This window comes from Ambystoma mexicanum, chromosome 3p, assembly GCF_040938575.1.
Source record: "Ambystoma mexicanum isolate Mex_15411 chromosome 3p, UKY_AmexF1_1, whole genome shotgun sequence".
In the NCBI taxonomy this organism is placed as follows: domain Eukaryota; kingdom Metazoa; phylum Chordata; class Amphibia; order Caudata; family Ambystomatidae; genus Ambystoma; species Ambystoma mexicanum.
This window is the reverse complement of record NC_090925.1, coordinates 672,130,374-672,152,698: the sequence shown is the minus strand read 5'-3', so window position 1 is coordinate 672,152,698 and position 22,325 is coordinate 672,130,374.

Here is a 22,325-nt window from a genome sequence, read left to right as displayed (position 1 = left end):
TTTTTAAATATGTCAGAAAGGCAGCTTCTCAGGGGCAGCCTCGCCTACAGGATGGAAAGTGCTGGTTTCTCTTTGGCACTGCAGAGCAGGAAGGAACAATGGCCTGCCACGGCAAGCTCTTTAAAGCTGCCAGGCTTCAGAGCCAATCGGAGAAGGTGGGAGGCAGAAACAGGGCAGCGATGGGAGGGAGGGAGACAGGAATAAGGATGAGTGCAGGGGCAGGGGGAAAGCACTTTCAGTTCTAATTGCATAATTAAATATGCCAAGATAATGGTAGTGTGATTGCCCTTCTGATGAGCCAAAGACTCAGTAAATACTGCTACAGTGCTTCAAAAATAATCGAGGTGAGCTATATGAGAAAAAAACTTAGACTGGTGGAACTAAAATTCCACCTATATGGATTGACTGGGTGGTACTACCTATATGGATTGACTGGGTGGTACCAAAGCACCAAAGCACCATATATGAAACCATATATGAAACCATATATGAAACAAAGACTTCTTCTGCATTTCCAATGGCTATTATTGCGTCCCTTGGTGCTGCTAAATTGTCACCATTGAGTTAAAAGTAGAACATTAATAGCGAATAAAAGCCATGGTCAGTTCTTTTACTTAAATGTTTACCATGGAAATCTCAGCCACCCCTTACCATATTGTGCAGTGGGGCCCAACATTTGGTATTACAACATTCATCCTACTGATTTGCATTTACACAATTGTGTAGAATAGAACTTGCATCTGCAGAAAGTACACACATGTGGCAGTAGTTGTAGCAAAAGCTAAGCAACCTTCTTAGAATACCAATAGCACACTTTACTCACATTTCTCCTGCTGTTCCAGTGAGAAGCAATTATTTTGCCCTTACATTTCAGTTTTAAGAAATGTTTTTGGTTAGAGAAGAGAACATGCATCCTACAGAGGATGGCTTTGAAGTGTATAAGACAGACCAATAGCACATTCTACTCGCATTTCTCCTGCCGTTGCAGGGAAGCAGCAATTATTTTGCCCTTATATTTCAATTTTAGGAAATGTTTCTGGTTAGAGAAGAGAACATGCATCCCACACGGGAAGGCTTTGAAGTGTATAACACAGACCTTTTACGAAAAGGAGTGAGAAACAAAGGACAGAGCGGGAGTTAAGTAGCTTGACATGTTGCTTTTATTTATTTTCATGCCAACCTTGGATTTTTCCATTCATCACCCTCCTCTAAACACCCCCACAATGCCTGCATGGTAGCTTCTAACAATTACAACAGCTTCATTTTTGTTTAAATCTTACCAACAGGGTGTGACGTGTAGTTTCCAGCTCAAACCAACTACATTCTAAATCTGGATGTTTAGATCGGGCTTGCTCACTGTTTTGTGTTTGAAAAATGCCTCCATCCGCAGAAACAGATCCACGAAAAGAGATAAGCAGAGGAGCAGAAATTAACATAATGGTCACTGTGTGCACAATAAAAAAGGTTGCATCTTTTATTCAAAAGCAGCCACTGAAGAGTAGGCTTTTAAAATAAACAAAAAGTATATCCCTATTATCCGCAGTGGTGGGGAGACATAGGGCCTCATTCCGAGTGGGGCGGTAAGGGATAACGGGCACCAGTAAGGAGACCGGTGCCGGTAATCCCTTACCGCCCTACTACGAGGTCTCTTAGCGGGTCCCTTCCTTAATGCCTGGTCTGACCAGGTGTTAAGGACGGGACCCGTTAAGGGACTTCAGAGTTAATAACGGTACCGCAAATTAGCTACTTCCCCATTCCCATTGGGAATGGGGAATGGTTTTTTCAATGGGGACTTACCGGTTCCGCAAAGGTCGGACTACACCGGTAAGTCCCCATTGATCGAGACCGGTGCCGGTACCGTTATTGGAGGCAGTCATGGCGCAAATAGCACCATGACTACCTCCATTCTCAGAATGAGGCCCATAGACTGGTGATTTTATTTTTTTAAGAATTTAATCATGCTGTGGTTTTAATTAGGAAGGGGTAAATCCATGTTTTATTGCTTACCATAATGGAAAATAAAGTAGAGCCACAATATTCACCTGCCACAATGGGTAGAAGCAGGAGAATATAGCCAGAATGAGTAATCCATGGGTCTCATCTGCTCCTGGGCAATGGTGATGGCTGTGGAGGAGGCCCTGGCCAGACTGACCCTACTCGAGCTGCCTGACAGACACCGACTTGTAAGGCTTGACATGGCGGTTCTTATCCATATCCATAGACTCTTCGCTGGACACGGTGAACAAGAAGGAGTTCCTCAGGCCATGCACCTCCTTACTCACATTGCTGGTTAGCAGTTTCTCTCTCTCTGGGCATCAGCACACTCATTCAGTGCCTTGTCAAAGAAGGAATCAGTGTTGATTGCCATTTTGGGTTTTGACGGTGGGTCCTGGCTGGCATCCCTTTTTAAGAAGTAAGCGCTCAAGAAAGGTGCTAGATTTCCATCCTGGGCCAACAAGTATGTAAGGAAGCAGAGTGCAGGAGACCTAAATCTGTAGTGTGCTCGGAGATGCTGTAGATAGTTTGCCTTTTAGATGGAAAAGTCAGAAGATACCCTACTTCCTGTGGGGTTAAGGGCCAAAGGGCAGAGAAGGAGAGTGTCTGTTAAATACATATCTTCTAAACCAGCTGAAGCGCCTGTGTGTACCCATCAACTCCTCTGCATGAGTGCTGCTAACAAGTTGGTCCACTAAAGCCCCGCAAGTGCCAATAGAGGTAGCTGAGTGGAACAGTCCTGACAGAATGTAAGTTAAAACCAACTCCAGAACAAGGCTTTAGATCGCTTATGATGCTGAAATACTCGTACGAGGCTAACCCGACACCTCCCCCATGCCCATCCCACACCACCGGTGTAAGTGTTTAAATGCATTTTACATTTGGGAAGATTTTTACTTTGAGAAACATACACATATACCCCCACTCCTCACCTTCTGTTTTTTTCTTTAAAACCTTTAATTTAGGGTTAGCAAGGGAGACCGCAGGGGTCAAAATAGGGACCCCTGGCAACCCCCAAATGACGTACCTGATGCCTCTGCCATATGTACATGTGTTTTTGTAAGTCATTTCTGTTAGATAGTAACATCTCTGCTCTTCAAATGCATCCATATATGTAATGCTCACCTGGTATCCACAGGGACGTCACTCAGCCTGTTCTGACCTCTTACGACCTCGAACCCTTCCCTGGAGTCTACTCGACTGGAGACTGGGCCTGAAACACAGGATTGGTAGAGTTTAACTCCCTATTGTCTCTGTGTGCTTGAACCCCTTCTTCCCCGGGGTCCAACCATTCCCTTCGATCCACAGCTCACCTTGTTTTCTTGGAAAGTGTGCTCCCCGTCCTGCTTTCAGCGCAGGGGTGCGTTGATTGATGCAGGCTCGTTGCTGCCTAGTTACTTCACTGCCAAGAGTCTGACAGGTAAGTATAATGAGTCTTTTGAACAGTTCTCTAACTTCGTTCCTTTCCTTCCTTAGATGATGGCCGGCGTCCGGGGATGGCAACGTGCTGCTGAGATGAGTAGCGCTGAAAGTGAGTGAGAGCGTGATGCACCTACACTTGCCGGGCTGGGGAGTTTCCGATTCCTTGATGGTATTTTCCTTGTCCGTGGCCCCTACCGTCCTCCTCAGTGGCTTCACAGGGCACTCTTTAAGGGAATGACCTGAACTTCCACAGTACAGACATAACTGCTGCTGTCTCGTTTTATCCCTTTCCGCTTTAGTCAAGGGGGATCTGACCCCCCGATTTGCATTGGTTCTCCTGAACCTTCCGTTGTGCGGGCAATATTGTCCTTTGAATGCACATACATAGGGCGAGGGTCCGGTCTGGTTCGATCTGCTCTTCCGTCCTGCAACCTATGATCCAGTTGAACAACAAGATCAATGAATTCTGACCAGTCTTTCAGGTGGTTCACTACTTGTGCGAGAACATCCTTGAGCTCCCCCCGCAACCCCCAATGAAATAACGTGGTTCTCTTCTCCACTGGCCATTCTGCTTCAACTATGAGTCTATTGAACGTGGCTATGTATGTTAATAGGTCTTGATTCCCTTGGCGTAGGGACAGAAGTTTGTTGTCTAATGCCTGCCCATGAGTACGACAGGCGAACAGCTTTTCTATCTCCTGCTGAAAGCCCCTGAAGTCATGCAGCAAAGGATCGACTTGGGCCACAAAGGGTACAGACCAGTCCGTGGTGCTACCACTCAGGTAGGATAGCACAAAAGCGACCCGTGATTGGTCATTTGGAAAGGCCCCTGGTCTACAAAGGAAGTGCAGGCGGCACTGGTTCATGAACGTTGCAAACCTCTTGGGATCCCCCGTAAATCGTTCAGGCGGGGCCAAGGGAACTGCCCCAGGAAGGGTTATCTGAACGGGATTGGCTGATGGTGCTGGCATCGAGGGCACGCTTCCCGGCAATGATGCATGCCCTGCTTGTGACTGGAGAAGTTGCCGGCTTAAATCATCAGTGCGTTCTTTGGCTACTATCAGCTCTCTGCTCAGGGTGTTGGTCTCCTGCCTGGCTGCATTTACTTCAGAACGTAGCTGCCCCAACATGTGGGCTAACTGGTCGGTTTCTGACGTTTCCACGATGCCCAGGTGGATTTTGATGTGAGGCTTTGTGTTCTGTAACGCTCACCTGGTATCCACGGGGACGTCACTCAGCCTGTTCTGACCTCTTACGACCTCGAACCCTTCCCTGGAGTCTACTCGACTGGAGACTAGGCCTGAAACACAGGATTGGTAGAGTTTAACTCCCTATTGTCCCTGTGTGCTTGAACTGCTTCTTCCCCGGGGTCCAACCCTTCCCTTCGATCCACAGCTCACCTTGTTCTCTTGGAAAGTGTGCTCTCCATCCTGCTTTCAGCGCAGGGGCGCGTTGATTGATGCAGACTCGTTGCTGCCTAGTTACTTCACTGGCAAGAGTCTAACAGGTAAGTATAATGAGACTTTTGAACAGTTCTCTAACTTCGCTCCTTTCCTTCCTTAGATGATGGCCGGCGTCCGGGGATGGCGATGTGCTGCTGAGATGAGTAGCGCTGAAGGTGAGTGAGAGCGTGATGCACCTACACTTGCCGGGCTGGGGAGTTTCTGATTCCTTGATGGTATTTTCCTTGTCCGTGGCCCCTACCGTCCTCCTCGGTGGCTTCACAGGGCACTCTTTAAGGAAATGACCTGACCTTCCACAGTACAGACATAACTGCTGCTGTCTCGTTTTATCCCTTTCCGCTTTAGTCAAGGGGGATCTGACCCCCCGATTTGCATTGGTTCTCCTGAACCTTCCGTTGTGCGGGCAATATTGTCCTTTGAATGCACATGCATATGGCGAGGGTCCGGTCTGGTTCGATCGGCTCTTCGGTCCTGCAACCTATGATCCAGTTGAACAACAAGGTCAATGAATTCTGAGCAGTCTTTCAGGTGGTTCACTACTTGTGCGAGAACATCCTTGAGCTCCCCCCGCAACCCCCAATGAAATAACGCGGTTCTCTTCTCCACTGGCCGTTCTGCTTCAACTATGAGTCTATTGAACGTGGCTATGTATGTTAATAGGTCTTGATTCCCTTGGCGTAGGGGCAGAAGTTCGTTGTCTAATGCCTGCCCATGAGTACGACAGGCGAACAGCTTTTCTATCTCCTGCTGAAAGCCCCTGAAGTCATGCAGCAAAGGATCGACTTGGGCCACAAAGGGTAGAGACCAGTCCGTGGTGCTACCACTCAGGTAGGATAGCACAAAAGCGACCCGTGATTGGTCATTTGGAAAGGCCCCTGGTCTACAAAGGAAGTGCAGGCGGCACTGGTTCATGAACGTTGCAAACCTCTTGGGATCCCCCGTAAATCGTTCAGGCGGGGCCAAGGGAAGTGCCCCAGGAAGGGTTATCTGAACGGGATTGGCTGATGGTGCTGGCATCGAGGGCATGCTTCCCGGCAATGATGCATGCCCTGCTTGTGACTGGAGAAGTTGCCGGCTTAAATCATCAGTGCGTTCTTTGGCTACTATCAGCTCTCTGCTCAGGGTGTTGGTCTCCTGCCTGGCTGCATTTACTTCAGAACGTAGCTGCCCCAACATGTGGGCTAACTGGTCGGTTTCTGACGTTTCCATGACGCCCAGGTGGATTTTGATGTGAGGCTTTGTGTTCTGTAACGCTCACCTGGTATCCACGGGGACGTCACTCAGCCTGTTCTGACCTCTTACGACCTCGAACCCTTCCCTGGAGTCTACTCGACTGGAGACTGGGCCTGAAACACAGGATTGGTAGAGTTTAACTCCCTATTGTCCCTGTGTGCTTGAACTGCTTCTTCCCCGGGGTTTAACCCTTCCCTTCGATCCACAGCTCACCTTGTTTTCTTGGAAAGTGTGCTCTCCATCCTGCTTTCAGCGCAGGGGCACGTTGATTGATGCAGACTCGTTGCTGCCTAGTTACTTCACTGGCAAGAGTCTGACAGGTAAGTATAATGAGACTTGTGAACAGTTCTCTAACTTCGCTCCTTTCCTTCCTTAGATGATGGCCCGCGTCCGGGGATGGCGACGTGCTGCTGAGATGAGTAGCGCTGAAGGTGAGTGAGAGCATGATGCGCGATGAGACCCTTTCGTATTTGTATTGAACTGAGTTCTTTTTCTGTGTCTTTTAGGTGCTGCGATGTTTTCAGCGTGGATGCCAGTTATGAAGAAGAAATGCGGTCAGTAAGCGCGGTATGTGGCGCCTCTAGATGTTTCCACGCTAACCTGGAGTGTCTTTCCCCTCTTGCAGATGGATGAGAAGTTCGGGAGACAGAGGTCCCCCAAAGCGGCTGGGATTCAGGTAAGCGTTTGAAGCTCGTACAGTCTTTAAAAATAAGCGAACATTTGCTGAATGCTTACTAATGCCTTTTTTCTGTTCTTTTCCCTTTTCCTTAGGAAGCACCGTGCCGGGATGGGAATGACACTGCTGAAGATGCCCACAGAACAGAAGAAGCGATGAATGATGGGCAGAAGCGCCGCAAGGTAAGGTTGTTCCTAACGGTGTTCTTGTTCTTGCAGGAGCTGAGCGCAGAAGAAAGATGCAGGCCTACTGGAGACCGATCCAAACACGGTGAGTGTCACGCTGCAGGTGCAGAAAATACAAAGCATGTTTCTCAGCCTGGGCGTGGCTTAAATAGTCTCTGGGTATCCCAGGTGTCTCTGGGCTGAACCACACCCAAAAGACTAGACTGCACATGCAGTTCTGGGAACCGAAATATGTGGGGGCATCCATCTTGTCCCCATCAATGCACTACAAGTCCAATCGTCAATGTTATTCTATGGAAGTGAGTGAGTCTTTTGCCACAAGCGCCAAGTCTGACTCCAAGTGAGTCTTTGGAGGGATGGAGAGGCCCTTGAGGGCCAAGTTGGTGATCGTGGCCTGGCTCCAGCCTGACATCTTGGAGGGCTGGGGACATGAGGGGCAGGAATCATGACAAAATACAATGCAAACTGTGTAGGAAAAGTGTGTAGTATACCTCATGGGGCTGATTCCCAAAGTTATTATGTGTGTCATACATGGCATGCGGAGTAACTTTTGACGTGTAGTCCTTAAATACAACGTGACATTGTATTGACAAATGATGTGCCAGGTATGGTTAAATCATGTTTGTTGCACATTACTTATGTAATTAATGAGATTTCACAAAGAAACTTCACTCATGCCTAATCATTAACAATAAATGTGTGTATAGTACATATCGCCTGCATTACACTCAAATATTAAATCATAGGATATGAGAAATAATTTATAACGCGCCTGTACCCACATTTTACTAGGCGTGATAAGACAAAGGAGGGAAGAAAAGGGGAGGACAATACAAACAATCTTACCAGGCCTTGTGTAATTCAGGTCGTGCAAGTGCGAGAAACAAGATGTGCAAGGGGAAAGGTGGGAGGGAGAAGGGCCATGGAGAGGGATGGAGACAAAAGGGCAGCAATACTCTCAGTAAGTGCAGCTCAGGGCAGTGTGGCTTTGGATAAGTGCAGCACAGGGCAGCTGCGGCTTTGGATAAGTGCAGCACAGGGCATTGCGTCTCTGGGTAAGTGCTAGGCGGCACAGGACTGTAGGGTTGCAGTTACAGCCCCTAAGAACGTTGAAGGCCCAGGGGCAGTGCAGGGGTGACTGATCAAGAGAGCACCTGGTACCCAGTGAGACTCTGAGGTTAGCCAGACAACCAGTCAGTGCAGCAGACAGGTAGGTCACATAGGTCAGCAGGGGAGGGAGAGAGATGAAGCAGAGGAGAAGAGGAAAGTTTGGAGCTTCTTCCAGAACTTCAAGTGATCCAGCTCAAGTTTGAGATGTGTAGGGATGCCATTCCAGAGGGAGCACCTGCAGAGGAGAGAGATCTACCCCCCACTCTCTGCCTGGAGAAGTGTCAGACCCTTAGAGAGTTGGAGTTAGCTGAGCGGAGGGCTCTAGAAGGAAGGTATTTAGTTAGAGCGTTTTGGATGGAGTGCAGGCCTTGGCCCCATAAAGCCCTGTGGAAAATGCAAAGGGTCTTGACCTTTATCCTTGCAGCCACCGGGATCCAGTGGAGAGATTTCAGGGCTGGAGAGATACAGTCCCTGGGCTTGAGGCCAAGGATAAGTCTTGCAGTCCTGTTCTGGATTAGTTGCAGGCGGCGTAGAGTAGTAGAAGACAGATTGAGAAAGAGGCTGTTGCAGTAATCCAGCCTAGAGAGAGCCAGGACTCTGGAAACAGTGAGTTTCTGGGGGAAGGTGAGAAAGGGAAGAGTACCCCTTTGAGGAGGTGCAGCTGGTTGTGTGACTTCTTGGCGACACCTGAGATGTGAGGTGAGAAAGAGAGAGGTGAGTCGAAGATGACACCAAGATTTTTTTTGCCTCAGAGGAAGTTGAAGGAAGAGGGGACAAGAGGGCAGCCAGAGTGAGAGAGGGAAAGTGGGAGCAGGAGTCCCAATGAGAAAGATATCTGTCTTCTTGGCATTAAGGCAGAGATTGCTGGAGGTGCACCAATCCTGAATAGTGGATAGATGGTCAGGAATGAGCGAGAGTGGAGAGGAGACTTAGGGGGTCCTGAAGGAGAGCTGAGGGCCATCCGCATAACACTGAAAGTTGGAGAAGGTAGAGATCAGGTGGGCTGAAGGGGTCAAGTAGAGGTTGAAAAATCAGGGTGAGTGGATAGAGCCCTGGGGGATGCCAGAGGTGGAGAGAGAGGTGGCGGAGAGAAAGGAACCAAGTTGGACCTGGGAGGGGCAGTCCAGGAGGAAGGACGTCAACCACTCCGAGGACTGATCTGTGATGCCAAAGTACTCACAGAGTCAATTGATCAGGATGGTGTGGTTGACTATGTCAAAGGCTATGGAAACATCAAGGAGAATGAGGAGAAAATGAATGCTGGAATCAAGGTAAGAGAGCAGATTTTAATGGGTGTTCTGGAGAGCAGTTTCAGTGCCCCTGGCAGCTCTGAAGCCAGACTGATGGTCATCGAGACAACCAAAAGATTCAGTGTAGAGTGTGAGCTGGGATATGCCCTGATTATCCAGAGGTTTGCCCAGGAAAGGTGGAATAGAAATTGGTGGTTTAGACTTTTCTCATTTAAAAAAAAAATGTATTTCAATTAGTTAGGTTCCAGCACACTTGTTGTTAAAATCCCATTATTTGTATAACCTGGCACGTTTACCAGCACATTTAAATAGAAACCACAAGTAAAGGCAAAAATGAGAATGCCAAGATCATTTCAGAGCTTTTTAGAGTACCCAGTTCATATATGAATGTGTTGGTGTTGACAACTATATGCATGGCCTCTCCTAACAACGGTATGGAAACAAGCTTATTTTGGCCTATTGAGCAATGCACGAAGCGCTGGCCATCAGAATGCCCTGGGTCGATTTTGTAGGCCAACGTGGGCCACTTGAAACATTAAGTGCACTGTGCTGCTGGGTAGTGTTCACCAACTCTAATATCCAAGTTTGCTTGACAATGCACCATTTGCCCTACATGTCCTACTACCTACTAATCAAAGAGTTTGTTGTGAGGAGTCACAAACTGCAATTCATGAATGTGGACCACATTTCTCTTGGTGACCGGGCCTATTTTTGTGTGCCGTGTCAAACCATGCATGACATTCTCATGGGAACACCTACTTATGCAGATATGGTATCACATTACTTACTTGCGCATACTGTATGCAAAATTATGTATGTTGTTGTATTGTTTGTTGTTGATAAGCCAGGTCCTAAAATCTGAAGATCTTGCAGAAAACTGGAATAAAGAAATCAAGTCGAACAGTGGTGGAGAATAAGTCATCCTGGAAAGTGGACAACACAATAGTTTGTGTTTCCTATGGCCAGGTGAGTTATTTAAAGAGACAATGGCCCTCCTTACAACCCCGGCGCTAAACCATGGGGCTATTAGCACCATGGTTGGTGTCGGTGTTGTAACAAGTCCGCCATGGTGGAATGGGGAAATACCGCCCCATTCCAAAGTTGGCGGGGCGGTATTTCCCCATTTCACCATGGCCCTTCCCCATTCCCATTTTCGCCCCATAAGGCTCAATGGGACTGGGGAAGGCGCTAAGTACGGTACCGCAAATTGCGGTACCGTAATTAGCACCGAGGTCCCTTTACGGCACCCTACTTTAACGGCTGGTAAAACCAGCCGTTAAGGTCCGGTCCCGCAAAGGGACCTCGTAATCAGGCGTTAAGGGTTTAACGGCGCCAACACCTTTTACGGCGCCATTAAGCCCTTAACGCCAGGGTCGTAATGACCCCCAATGTTCACCTTTAGGAGTGTGGTGACATAATAGCAGCATATCTCCAAGCATAATTCCCCCACTCGTGTGTGTTGGATCCAATTTTGACTCTGAACATTCTACTTTTCAGTAATGTTAAGGATATGTATCCAGTAGATATCTTTCATCCTGCCTTGAAATTCCTTTATTAGTTCAGCAGCAGGTGTCATTGAAAGGACACATATGTTAGGAGAGGACAATCATTAACTAAAATAAGATTGATAATCCAGGAAAAAATTCTGGAGGAAGACTATCAGCATATCATCATTGGAACGGGAATGTACATACTCAGCTTTGGATTGTAAAGCTAGTCTGTGTGTGGCGCTTGGAGGCCAGTACCTGTTGACACAGGATGATCCTCTCTTAAATACAGGGTAATTGTTTTACATACAATACCAGTACAAACATTACAATAATCTACTAGTGTAAATGTGTATTCTTGTCACAAGCCATGTGTTAGCGTGGTTAGCCATATCTGGTAAATTAGGCACTCTATTCAGGCTACTGATCCTAAACCAAGGTGTGTTTAATTAGCAGAATGTGAACGAGTGAGCTACAATATTATTGCATTTATCATCAACCCCAGTAAACTGGACGTCAAGAAAGCATTGGTCAATAAGAATATTAGCCATCCCATCCATTCGATAACGAGGTATGTAATGCGAAAAGGTCACTAAGAAGTGATCTGTGCTCACTTAGTCGTAGACGTTTGGCAGTACCCGCATAAACGGCTGCTGTGAGAAACATGAAGGCAATCTACTAAAGGTGGTTGAGATATCATGTTTGGAAAACAAAAATTGAACTTTGGCAAAATCTGGTAACTTGTGCTAACTTCAATGACTCTCGCTCCTTTTGGAAAATCCTCAATGATGTCAAACAGTGTCTCTCCCTTCAGACAGGTGCATCCAAAGAAGACCAGGAAATGTATATCTTTAAGACCATTGGAGTTAAGCACCCAGATGATCTAGGGCGTACTCTAAATATTGTCAATTGGACATATGCCCATAAAGTTCAACATTTTGTGGGTATAATTAAAAGAATTAAAAACTCAAGCACCTCTAGGCCAGATGTCCTGTTGAATGTCTGTATTAAAATGAATCTTTCGATGTGGGTGAAACTATTACACAGATCATTTCAAGCTTCAGCAAAACTGCATTCTCACAAAGAGTTTATTTATTGAATTTTTATGTTTTTAAGTTATAAAAATCACAGGGAAAGCAATACATTTTTGGCACAAAAACACTTACAGAATGTTACTTTGACAACAGCGTGGAGGACATGGGTCATTTACAATGGGGTGAGAGAATGTGACTTTAAGACCAGATGTTGCAGGGGAAGGTGGAAACATAAACCAGGGACATAATGACATAGTAACAGGATAGTGGAGAAAGTCCGGAATTAAGGATGAAGGGGTGGAGGACATTTTCTGTAGGGTTGTACACGAAGGGTAGGGAGAGAGGAAAACACGGTCACGTAGAGCATACAGTGGTAGGAATCACGTTCTTCTGAAAGGAGAGCTTTTGAGGGCAGATTTAAATAGTGGTAGAGCTGGAGTAGCACGGAAAGGCATAGGAAGACCATTCAAGAGTAGGGGAGTGAGAGAGAGAGAGAGAGAGAGAGAGAGAGAGAGAGACAGAGAGAGAGAGAGAGAGAGAGAGACCAGGAACGAGAGTGAGCAAAATGTGCTTGAGTGGTGGCAAGGAGGTGAGCTCCGGATGATCGTAAAAAGCAAGAAGGAGAGTTGGAGATATGCGGATAGGGCAACTCCATGGATTGTTGTCAAGATGATGAGAATACATTTATTATTAACACTTTGTTTCATAGATAGCCAGCCAATCTGGTGAGGAGCAGAGGATGTAGCGGTATAGCAAGAAAGGTTGAAAAGTCTGCAGACCAGTTAATTGAGGACTTTGTCCAGTGGTGAAAACGCATAGTCGGGAAGGCCACACACTGACAGTAGTCAGAACTAGAAAGGACTACAGAGAAGATTAGCTGTTAAACTGTATTGAAAGGAAGAAGATGACATCTTTTTCTGATATTGAGGAGGTTGAGTCTAGCTGCGTTGGCAGATTTGGAGATTAAGAGCGAGAAGTTGTGTGATAGGTCAAAGTTGACACCAAGGTTATGATCAGAAGCAGAGTAAGGAAGGTAGTCAGAATAGAAGAGGAGAAGAGGAGGAGAGGAAGAGAAAGCCTTTTTCGCTGGGAAGCAGAGAACATCCGTCTTGGTGGATTTGAGCATGAACGTGTGAGACGACATCCAATATTTGATGGTGCATTGACAGTTTGAGAATTTTTAGAACAGCTATTTGAATAAGGAGTGGAAGTAGAAGAAGATCTGAGTATCATTAGTGAAGAGGTGATAGGAGAAGCTATAAGGGAGATCTTGGCCTAAGAACCAAAGAATAGAGAGTGAAGAGAAGTTGACCAAGGGCAGACCATTGGGGAACACTAACAGTAAGGGGGTGAGTAGGCAGATATGGTTGTTCCATGACACCTGAAAGTGTCTGGGGCAAGGTCTTAAGCAAATCAAGTGAGGGCCTTATCTCTATTGCCAAGGAGAGATAATGTAGAGAGAAGGTCAGAATGGTCCACAGTAGTGACGGAAGCAGAGAGGTCCGTAAGACCAAGAATACATTTAAGATTTGCCTGCTGAGTAGAAGAGATGAACTTCCTGACATTGAGGAGAGCTTTCTTGGAAGAATACAGAGGTGCAAGACAGATTGTATAGTGTCTCCGAGGTTATGAGTATCAAGGAACTCAGTAAGTCGATTGAATACTATTTGCTCTAGGATTTAGGAATGGTGCAGTTGAAGAGAGACAGGGCAAAAGTTGGCTGGACAGTTGAGATCTAGACCAGGTTTCTTAAGGAGAGGTATGACAGTATATATAGGATGAGAGACAAGTGGCATTGCAAATAAAGGAGTTGATGAAGGAAGACATATGTGGGGCATCACTGGGAGCTATTTGTTTCACAATGCACTGGAACAGTGGGTCAGTTGGGGATCAGGAAGGGTTAGCCTTGAGGAGTATGGCGATGATTTCATCAGGGTGGGCGGAGGCAAAGAAAGACATAGATGTTGGAGAGGAGGGTGGGAGTGGTGCAGAAAAGTGAGACGGAGGAGGTTATTGTGCATTTTAGAAATGTTAGACACAAAGTAGAGAGCACTATCCTTTGCAGAAAGAATCGAGGAGATGGAGGTGGGTTTTGGAGGTGAGAGAATTGAGTTAAGAGATTTTTGGAGGCACCAAGGTTGGGAGGATTGAGACGAAATAAGAGAGAAAGCATGTTTGCCAGAGTTAAGAGTTGAGGAATAGTTTTGAAGAGCAGTGAGATAGATTTGGAAATCAGCAGAGTGTCCTGAGCTTTGCCGAGTGTGAGACTTTTTCCAAAATTGTTGTTTTCCTGGGTGTGCAGGGTAGGATTTAGGAGTGAGTGCAGTAAGAGGGTAGTGAGAGGAAAGGGGAGTATAAACAACAATGTTAAAGTTAATGTAGTCTTCTTCAGTGTATGGAAAGGTGAGTTTGGAGTAGGATGAGAGAGAGTGGTGTAGGTCAGCGAGGCAGGGGGTTTGGTGGAGGGAAACCTGCACGTAGTATAAGTTGTAGTAGATGGAGAGAGTGAGGAAGAAGCAGGAGTGGAGAATTAGGCAAAGACGAAAGCCTGGTCTGAGGGATAAGCAGTGGTGATATTAGACGCAGAGAGTAGAGAGGAGATTTGAATATGGTCAAGGGTGTTTACATATGAATGGGTGGGCAGAGAGTAGACAGAAGACAGTGAGTCTTTAAGTAGAAGAGAGTTAAAGTCAGTAAATAGAGCACCAGAGAGAGAGAGGCAAGGTTGAAGTCACCAATGGCAATGGGGTGGTGATCTGGAGGGAGAGTGTAGTTGAAAGAGGTGGTTAATCAATTGACATATTGGACCAGGTGTCAGTTAGAGAGAGATAACATGCATGCCATAGGCAGCAGTGTTGGACAGTTTTATTGTGCCAGAATACAAAAGAGAGTTGCATAGTAATCCTGAGAATTATTAAATATTGGCTACGTTGGATGTACCTGCTAAGATCTTTGCCTGGATTCTCCTTTTGCAATTAAATACCTGGGCAGAACAGTACCATGTAATCCTGTGAAATCAAACAGGATTCCGAAACAGGGCTAGTACTTTGGATAACATACCGTTACTTGTAACCATAGTGGGATCAGCATGTCAACATTTTCAAAAATGGATTATGTGGTCTTCATTGATTTCAGCTCTGCATTTGAAACTGTGAAGAGAGAACTCCTTTAGCAGAAACTACGGAGTTGGAATATTCTGGCCTGCTAAAGACGATCATCACACTCCACACCAACACTATGCTTAGCGTTAGATTTACTCAAACTGGTACTGTAACAGAATCTATATCTACTAATTTTGGACTTAAACATGATTGTAATTTAGTCCCCACTCTGTTCATTCTATATCTCTCAGACTGCCATATTGTCGGATAAAGTGGACCCTCCGAGAATGGGACATATTCCTACCCAGTGGTTCAGTGATGCAGATTACATATTATAATTTGATTGCACTCCCAATTAAACGAGTTAAAATTAATACCTTTAAACCCAAGATTATGGTGTTTGGTTCAGGTAGAAGGTGAATGGGAAAAAAAACACTTTTCTTTTTCCTGCAATCATCAATGTCTACAAGGACAAAATCATTGCTTTTATGACAAATGGAGCTGAAGTTTAGACTACTAAACATATTAAAAAAGCTGAAAAGACTGTAACATTACTGTCTAAGAGGTTTGACCAGACCTCCTTGTAGTCTCCCTATTTAATATTTGCTTGCAGAATTAGCCATGTGTATTGTTTGTTCTATACTGACTATGTGCCATCTTACATTTTTTTGTTGTTGTTAAAAGTTTGCTAATTCTGCTCCTGACACCATAATTCCTAAAACTGCTAATTGACATCCAACCAATATTTCTAGTCTTGGAGATACCATCATTGGTCAACTAATAAATAAGGCAAGTGGTTGGTGTTAGTGTCTTCCCTTTGATTGCACTATCATTAAGTTAATTCATTTTAAAATCTTTATTAACAGAGGAATTTATGAATATAACATGAACACGTTTTAATAGACTTAGCCTGTAAATCAGAAAGTGGAGACTATATGCAGTACCTCCTTCAACATAAAACGGTTGCACAGTACTTGTTGGTATTTCCAATAACACTTTACTTTGAGACTATATCCAAACTGAATTTCATATAGCAGAGTCGATAGAATTCATCAGTGCATGGAATAAAATTACCAGAGCTTTATGATCATGTAGACTCAGTGGTACTAATATTTTGGAAACAACTATGAAATGAGCAAGTCTTGATCATATTCAGAGAAACCATGTTCTTGCTTATGGTAACTTGAATGTGGAATTTGGCCTCAAGGAAATGGTATGTGATCTCTTCCTATTGGGAAACAACTTTAATTTGATTTATTATCTTACTAAATGTTGTTTTTTTTAAAATAAAAAAAAAACTATTAGATGAATGTGTGGATTAACTACTTTTATTTGTTGATGAATTGTTTATATGGTATCTCTATGTAGTTATTTTTAGCATGTTTTACATTTTTTCTTGATGCCCGATATATTGGTTAATTGTTTGTATAAAAGTCTTATTTGACTATATTATACTAAATGAATACAAATTAAAAATAAAGTATTCTTCTCCCCCTACCACAACCCCCTGTCACTTATTGACGCCATGAGAGTGAACCTGTATATTTGTACAGCACGATTCAAGTCCGAATAAAATAAGCTAACAAACATGAAGATATTGTGGAGGTTGCCCCTATTGAGCGGTATTAGATAAAAAGAAAAACAACTTTGTATGTTGATTTTGGCTAGAAGAAGGGATAAAGCGAGATCCAAGGGGAAGAGGCCAACATTTACTGGTCTCCATACTCGGGTCAAACACGGCCCCACAATCCCCTGAGGCAATGAACATTTCAGAATATTCAGCTGGCCCCACTTGGCCTTCATCTGAGTGGCCAAACTGTACCTGTAAAAGTCACCACTTGAAAAGCCAAAGCTTTGTTACTTGTGTATTTGACTCATTGTAAAGCTTTCTGCTCACTATGTATTCCAACCTGGAACCAAAGGCCTAATAGCCCTTACCATGTGATGAAGTGGACATGGGGCTCGAAAGTGATATCGCAGTAAAGTCCCTAATGTCAACGTAGGTTAATTGGCCTGAGATTACTTTTACAGGTATAAGGTAAAGGGGACATTTTATGGATAAAATGTTCTACTTTTCAGTGGGGAATTTGAAACCTGCCTTGGAACTCCAACATCCTTCATCGGCATTGCAGACTCCTGGAATTCCCAGAACATATTGGAGTATCCTATTGAATTATGCCATCAGAATGGGACTGCAGCTTCTCAAAGTTCAGGGCCTGAATAATTTTTGAAAGTGGTTGAACCATGTCCTACTGTCAGCGTTGAGGATCTGGGCTTAATTTAAGTGAGTTATGTAGACAATTTGCCCTACAACACCACATACTTTGGAACTTAGTTGTACAAAAAGCCCAATGTCCTTTTAAACTCCTTCTTAATATGATGAATCATGACCGTCATGAGAATGTTGAGGATGAATTTACGAATGCACCTCTAGGCTGAGTCTGAAGAGGACAGCTAGAATTCAATCAAGTTCAGGTGCTCAATTTCCCTTTTATGGGAGGTGCTCTGGTGGGGCTAGAGATTTTTTTAATTATGTGGACTTAAATATTGTGCATGAATGGGCATGAGTAAGCGTGAGTTGCGAGAGTGGACCAACCAACGGGAGTCATGGGAGTTCTACCTCTGAAACATTTTTTAAAATATAATTGTTTAATAATTGTGAAAAATTGAGTAAAACGCCACTCAGTTTGCAACTATTTATGGTAGAGTAACACATACAAAAATGCAATAGATGGCAGACCATGAACAATTTACTGCGTCCTTTCCCAATGCATGTTTATAATGCGTTTACCCACAATGTATACCAATATTTCTGGTAGAGTAAAACATGAATTCTGCTGGCTGTGCCCAAACATGTCCATGCTGGCTGTGCCAATATTTACAATTCTCTCCGTTTAAGAGCATACTATAGAGCACTGCCTACCTACACTACGGGACTGTCTCTGTATCCTACAGCCCCTTCTCCCGGCACTTACCTTGCACTTGCCACCAGCTGACCCTATTATTTATCTTGTTTTCTACTAACCATGTATTGCACTTTCCTTGCACTTGCCACCAGCTGGCCCTACTATTTATTTTGTACTCTACTAACCATGTACTGCACTTTCCCCTCTCCCCTTCCCCTTGCACTTTTCCCAGTCCCCTCTACCCTTGCACTTGCATGATCTGAATGACACCTGGCCTAGTAGGATCGTTGTCTGTCTCCCCTTGTTTTCCCCCCTGCCTCGTCGCGCCTTGAAACACTTGTGTATAGGCGCATTACAAATGCCATATCATATCATATCATATCATATATATATGCTGTGCCCTTAATGTCAGTAATGATAATATTAGAACATGTGTCCATGCTGGTTGTGCCAATAGAGCCCATTATACCACTTAGAAAAGCTCATAATTTTGGCTTTTTCCATAATGACAGTAAAAATCTCATGACATTGTAAGAAGCCGTTCCCACACATGTAGGCCAGTATTCCCACATAGGAATGCACATCATGTTGCCTTTGCCCATAATACCGGTAAATGATTTACCCACTGTAAGAAGACATGCGAATGCTGGCTAGACCAACGTAGGACTGTATCAACCTTACCAACACACACCATGTCTACTTTGCCAATAATGTCAGTAAACATGTCCTTCAACAGTCAGAAACGTGTGCCTATGGGCTGTATTAATGTACGACGGTGTCCCTACATAACACTGTTCATATTGGTGTGGCTCATAATGGCAGTAAAATGCATTAAACTTTGAGTTCTGGATCAAGATGAGACCCACCCCTGATGTCACACACCAGTCATCGGCTATCCTCCCCATCCCACAAGCACACACACACAGGCACATTTACAGTCTAATTCACATGCTCACACTCATATGCTACACCAATATAAATACTGCTCTCTCATTCACACATGCATCCATATGCCACAACATATTCCCACATTCACTTGCAAGCTTACAAAGACACAACCCCTAGCATACTTCACTGAATACATGTATGCATACAAAGATCCTTTTTGTTCTCCTTACCTGCTATTGTCCCAGTCTCCAGACAGCACCACACACAAAGCTTTAGATGGCCTTCTGGCTCCCAGAAGCGCTTTTAAACACATAGGGCCTGATTCTGATTTTAACGCCTGCTTTTAGCAGGCGTTAAAATCCATGGCGCTAACCTGCCATGGTGCAAATTACGCCGCCGTAATTTACGGCGGCGTAATTAGCGCCTTCCCCACTCCCATTATGCCCTATGGGGCAAAAATGGGAATGGGGAAGGGAAAATGGGAAATGGGGATTTACCGCCCCACTCACCTTGGAATGGGGCGGTAAATCCGCCATCCACCATGGTGTAAACAGAGTTTACACCATGGTGGTAAAGTTGGTGCACTTAGCACCAAGGTTGTAATGAGGCCCATAGTGTAAAGGCGCTATATAAATAAACTATCAAATCGTGTCATACCCACAGACAGGAGCCAGGAAGCATGGAGAGATGCATATAAAACCCCTCTGTCATCCTGGTTCCTGACATGTGTTTTGGATCCAGAGCACCTCCATCTTGCGCCCAGGACTTTGCAATGCTCGTGGAGGTTCAGGGGTGCCCCCTACACACTATTGGGCCTGCAGCCCTGCAGCCTGCATGCCCAATGTGCCATGCAATGCTGGGGAAGAAACATCACCTTGTATGACCCATTGGACATGCACACATAGGGTACTGTAAGCACGTTCCAGCCGAGCCGAGAATTGGGTCCTGAGCTAGCTGCTTGCTGCAACAGAAGGAGCACTCTGTGTTTTCACCGGGCTGGCTTTGGCTGGCTTCTCCATAATGGGTGGCAGGTCAGTCCCTGTCTCCCCTTATGGATGAACCACCTCTGAGAGTAGGACTAGCTTCATTTACTCAATTGAAGAGGGGGTGATATCAAGGGAGACCAGGTTCATTTTGAACTCAGTCACACCTACTTCCACCCTATGATCAATATTACATGAGTATCAGTTGGACACATATGATTTCTAAGTGTTCTTGTCAATTACTTCATATATTTCGGCTGTATGCCAATTGACCAAAGCCCCAAAAACACTTGATTCCTTCTCCTCTTTCACCTGAGTTAGGACCTCTAATCACAGTTTATGTTTTACTGTTTGTCAATGCTTTGAATATACCTCTCAAAATGTGCATCTCATTTTAAGTTTTAGTTCAAAGGTGTCACTTCAGTGACAGCCAGTGAAGCAAACACTCATTTATATGCACACAAGTCTTTGGCAAAGTGTATGAGTCCACAGCCACCTTGGTGATGTGTCATGATTCCCTTCATGTGTTTGTTTTGGGCACTGTGTGGGAGCAATCTGCGTGTGCCTTAGTTACTAATGGCTGCCTCTGCTGTACATTTAACAGAAAGAGTTGCAGATGCCCCCGCTTTGAAAAAAACAGTGTTTGTTTTGTTCTACTTTTTTGTTTGAATGGTGTATCTGTTTGGTGTTAAGTACTTTCATGATTATTTGAGTTTAGCATAGAAACTTCATGTGACCAGCTCTGTACATCTAGAAATGTATTGAAACATCTGGATACAACTAATGGATATAGGTTGTCTCCTAAAAAGAATGGGAGCAGAACTGCTTTGAACTGGACAAGAGAGTGTCTTCTCATGCTTGCAGGTCAACCTTGGAATACAACGGGTTCCATTTACCCTATTCCTGCACTGATGCTCATAACCAATATGTCAGGTACATTTTGTATCCACATTACAGATGACCAGAAATTTAAACGGATTGCACAGTGTGATAATTTTACATCCACATTAAAGCGGACCAGTATGTTAACCAGGTTGCACAGTGCAAGAATTGCACAATGGAATGCAGTTCTGCTGTGAGATGTTTAGGCACTGATCAGGTCTGTGGCATATTGAAATATGGACAAGCAGCATAAGAAAAACAAGCACTAGAAAATGCAATACGTTTTCCGGGTGTCGTATGTCGAGTGCAGCCTCCATTGCTCGAATAACGTGTTGCCATGTATAAAGGATGAGGGTGTTTCAACAATAGATTTCACTACAATGCATCTAAAACCAACATTCATGTTTGATGTAAAGTGTTGGTAAACATGTGTGATTTTAAGCTTGTTCCATCAATTAGTGTGATGTGTTGGAAAATGTAGCCAACACGTGTTTCTTGCTTGTTCAATTTTTTCAAAGCCTTTATTTGATTCTTAGTATTAATGTTTGATAGGAATATGCTATATCCTAATTATAGGCCCCCAGCGTCCTTAGGTTCCTTAGTCCAGGGAATGAAGTGCAGTTTGAGGCTTGGGCCCATACTAAAAGGTAAAGTCCAGCCAACTGCTAGATCACATCCCTTACAGAAGAGACCACAACCCAGGCCAGAAATGTGTTGCCAAAATGACGCTGAAGTATATCTGGTATTGATTGTGGTCTGGTGCAGAAGGTGTCCTAGGCACCTGGGCTGCACTTTTAGCATGGGTCCAAGCATAATTGGATTTGTATCCGTTCTGTTCCCCTTCATCCTGGCACAGCAGGCTGGACAATTGGAAGTGTACTCTGAGCAATGACAGGGGTTGTGATTGGGTCAACAGCTTTTATTGATCACTCTTCACTCTTGTATTAGAATAGGTAACACCTTGTAAAAGGTAAAATGTCGGGGAGCATCAGATGCAAAATATGCAACCCCTCTAGGACTCTGTTGAGATCAGTCCAAGGAACCACAGAGCAGCATAAATGCAATGCTGCAGAGGACGGATGCAATTGGAAAAGGTACATCGAAGCAATGGACAGGCAGATCAACATGTATGACAGAGAGATTACTGAAAGACAAAAAACATATTGAGACAAAAAGTATGAACAGCAAAGTAAAGGCACGTCCCCTGTTATCGGTAGACATATCCAGAGGACCGGCAACCTGGCATCAAGCCGATAACCCTTCCGAACCCCCCATTCCCCGTTGACATCATCACTGTCTCAGCTAAATGTACTACACAGGACTGTGCAAAGATGTGCTTCACAGTGGATCTCTGTTTTCACAAGTCAATGGCTCATTCCGGAGGAACATCTTCAATAGGAACGTTTTAATTGTGATCAAGGTTTGGGAGCGTGATTTTCAAGTGGATGATTATTACTTATCTTCAGGGCACATCTCGGGAAATATTGTCTGTTTGCTTTCTGTTTTAAGCTCGGGATGCCTGGATGAAGATAACATTTGCTGCAAATTCGATGTGATCCCCACAAGGGCAGACCATGATGCACAGTTGTGAGTGGTATTTGGATGCATGGGTTTGGTTGCCAGGCAACCTTCAACAGTGAGCCAGGTTGGTTACCCTTGTGATTGGAGGCATTATTCTCCCCTTTCTTTACTGAGGTTCACCTTGAGGAA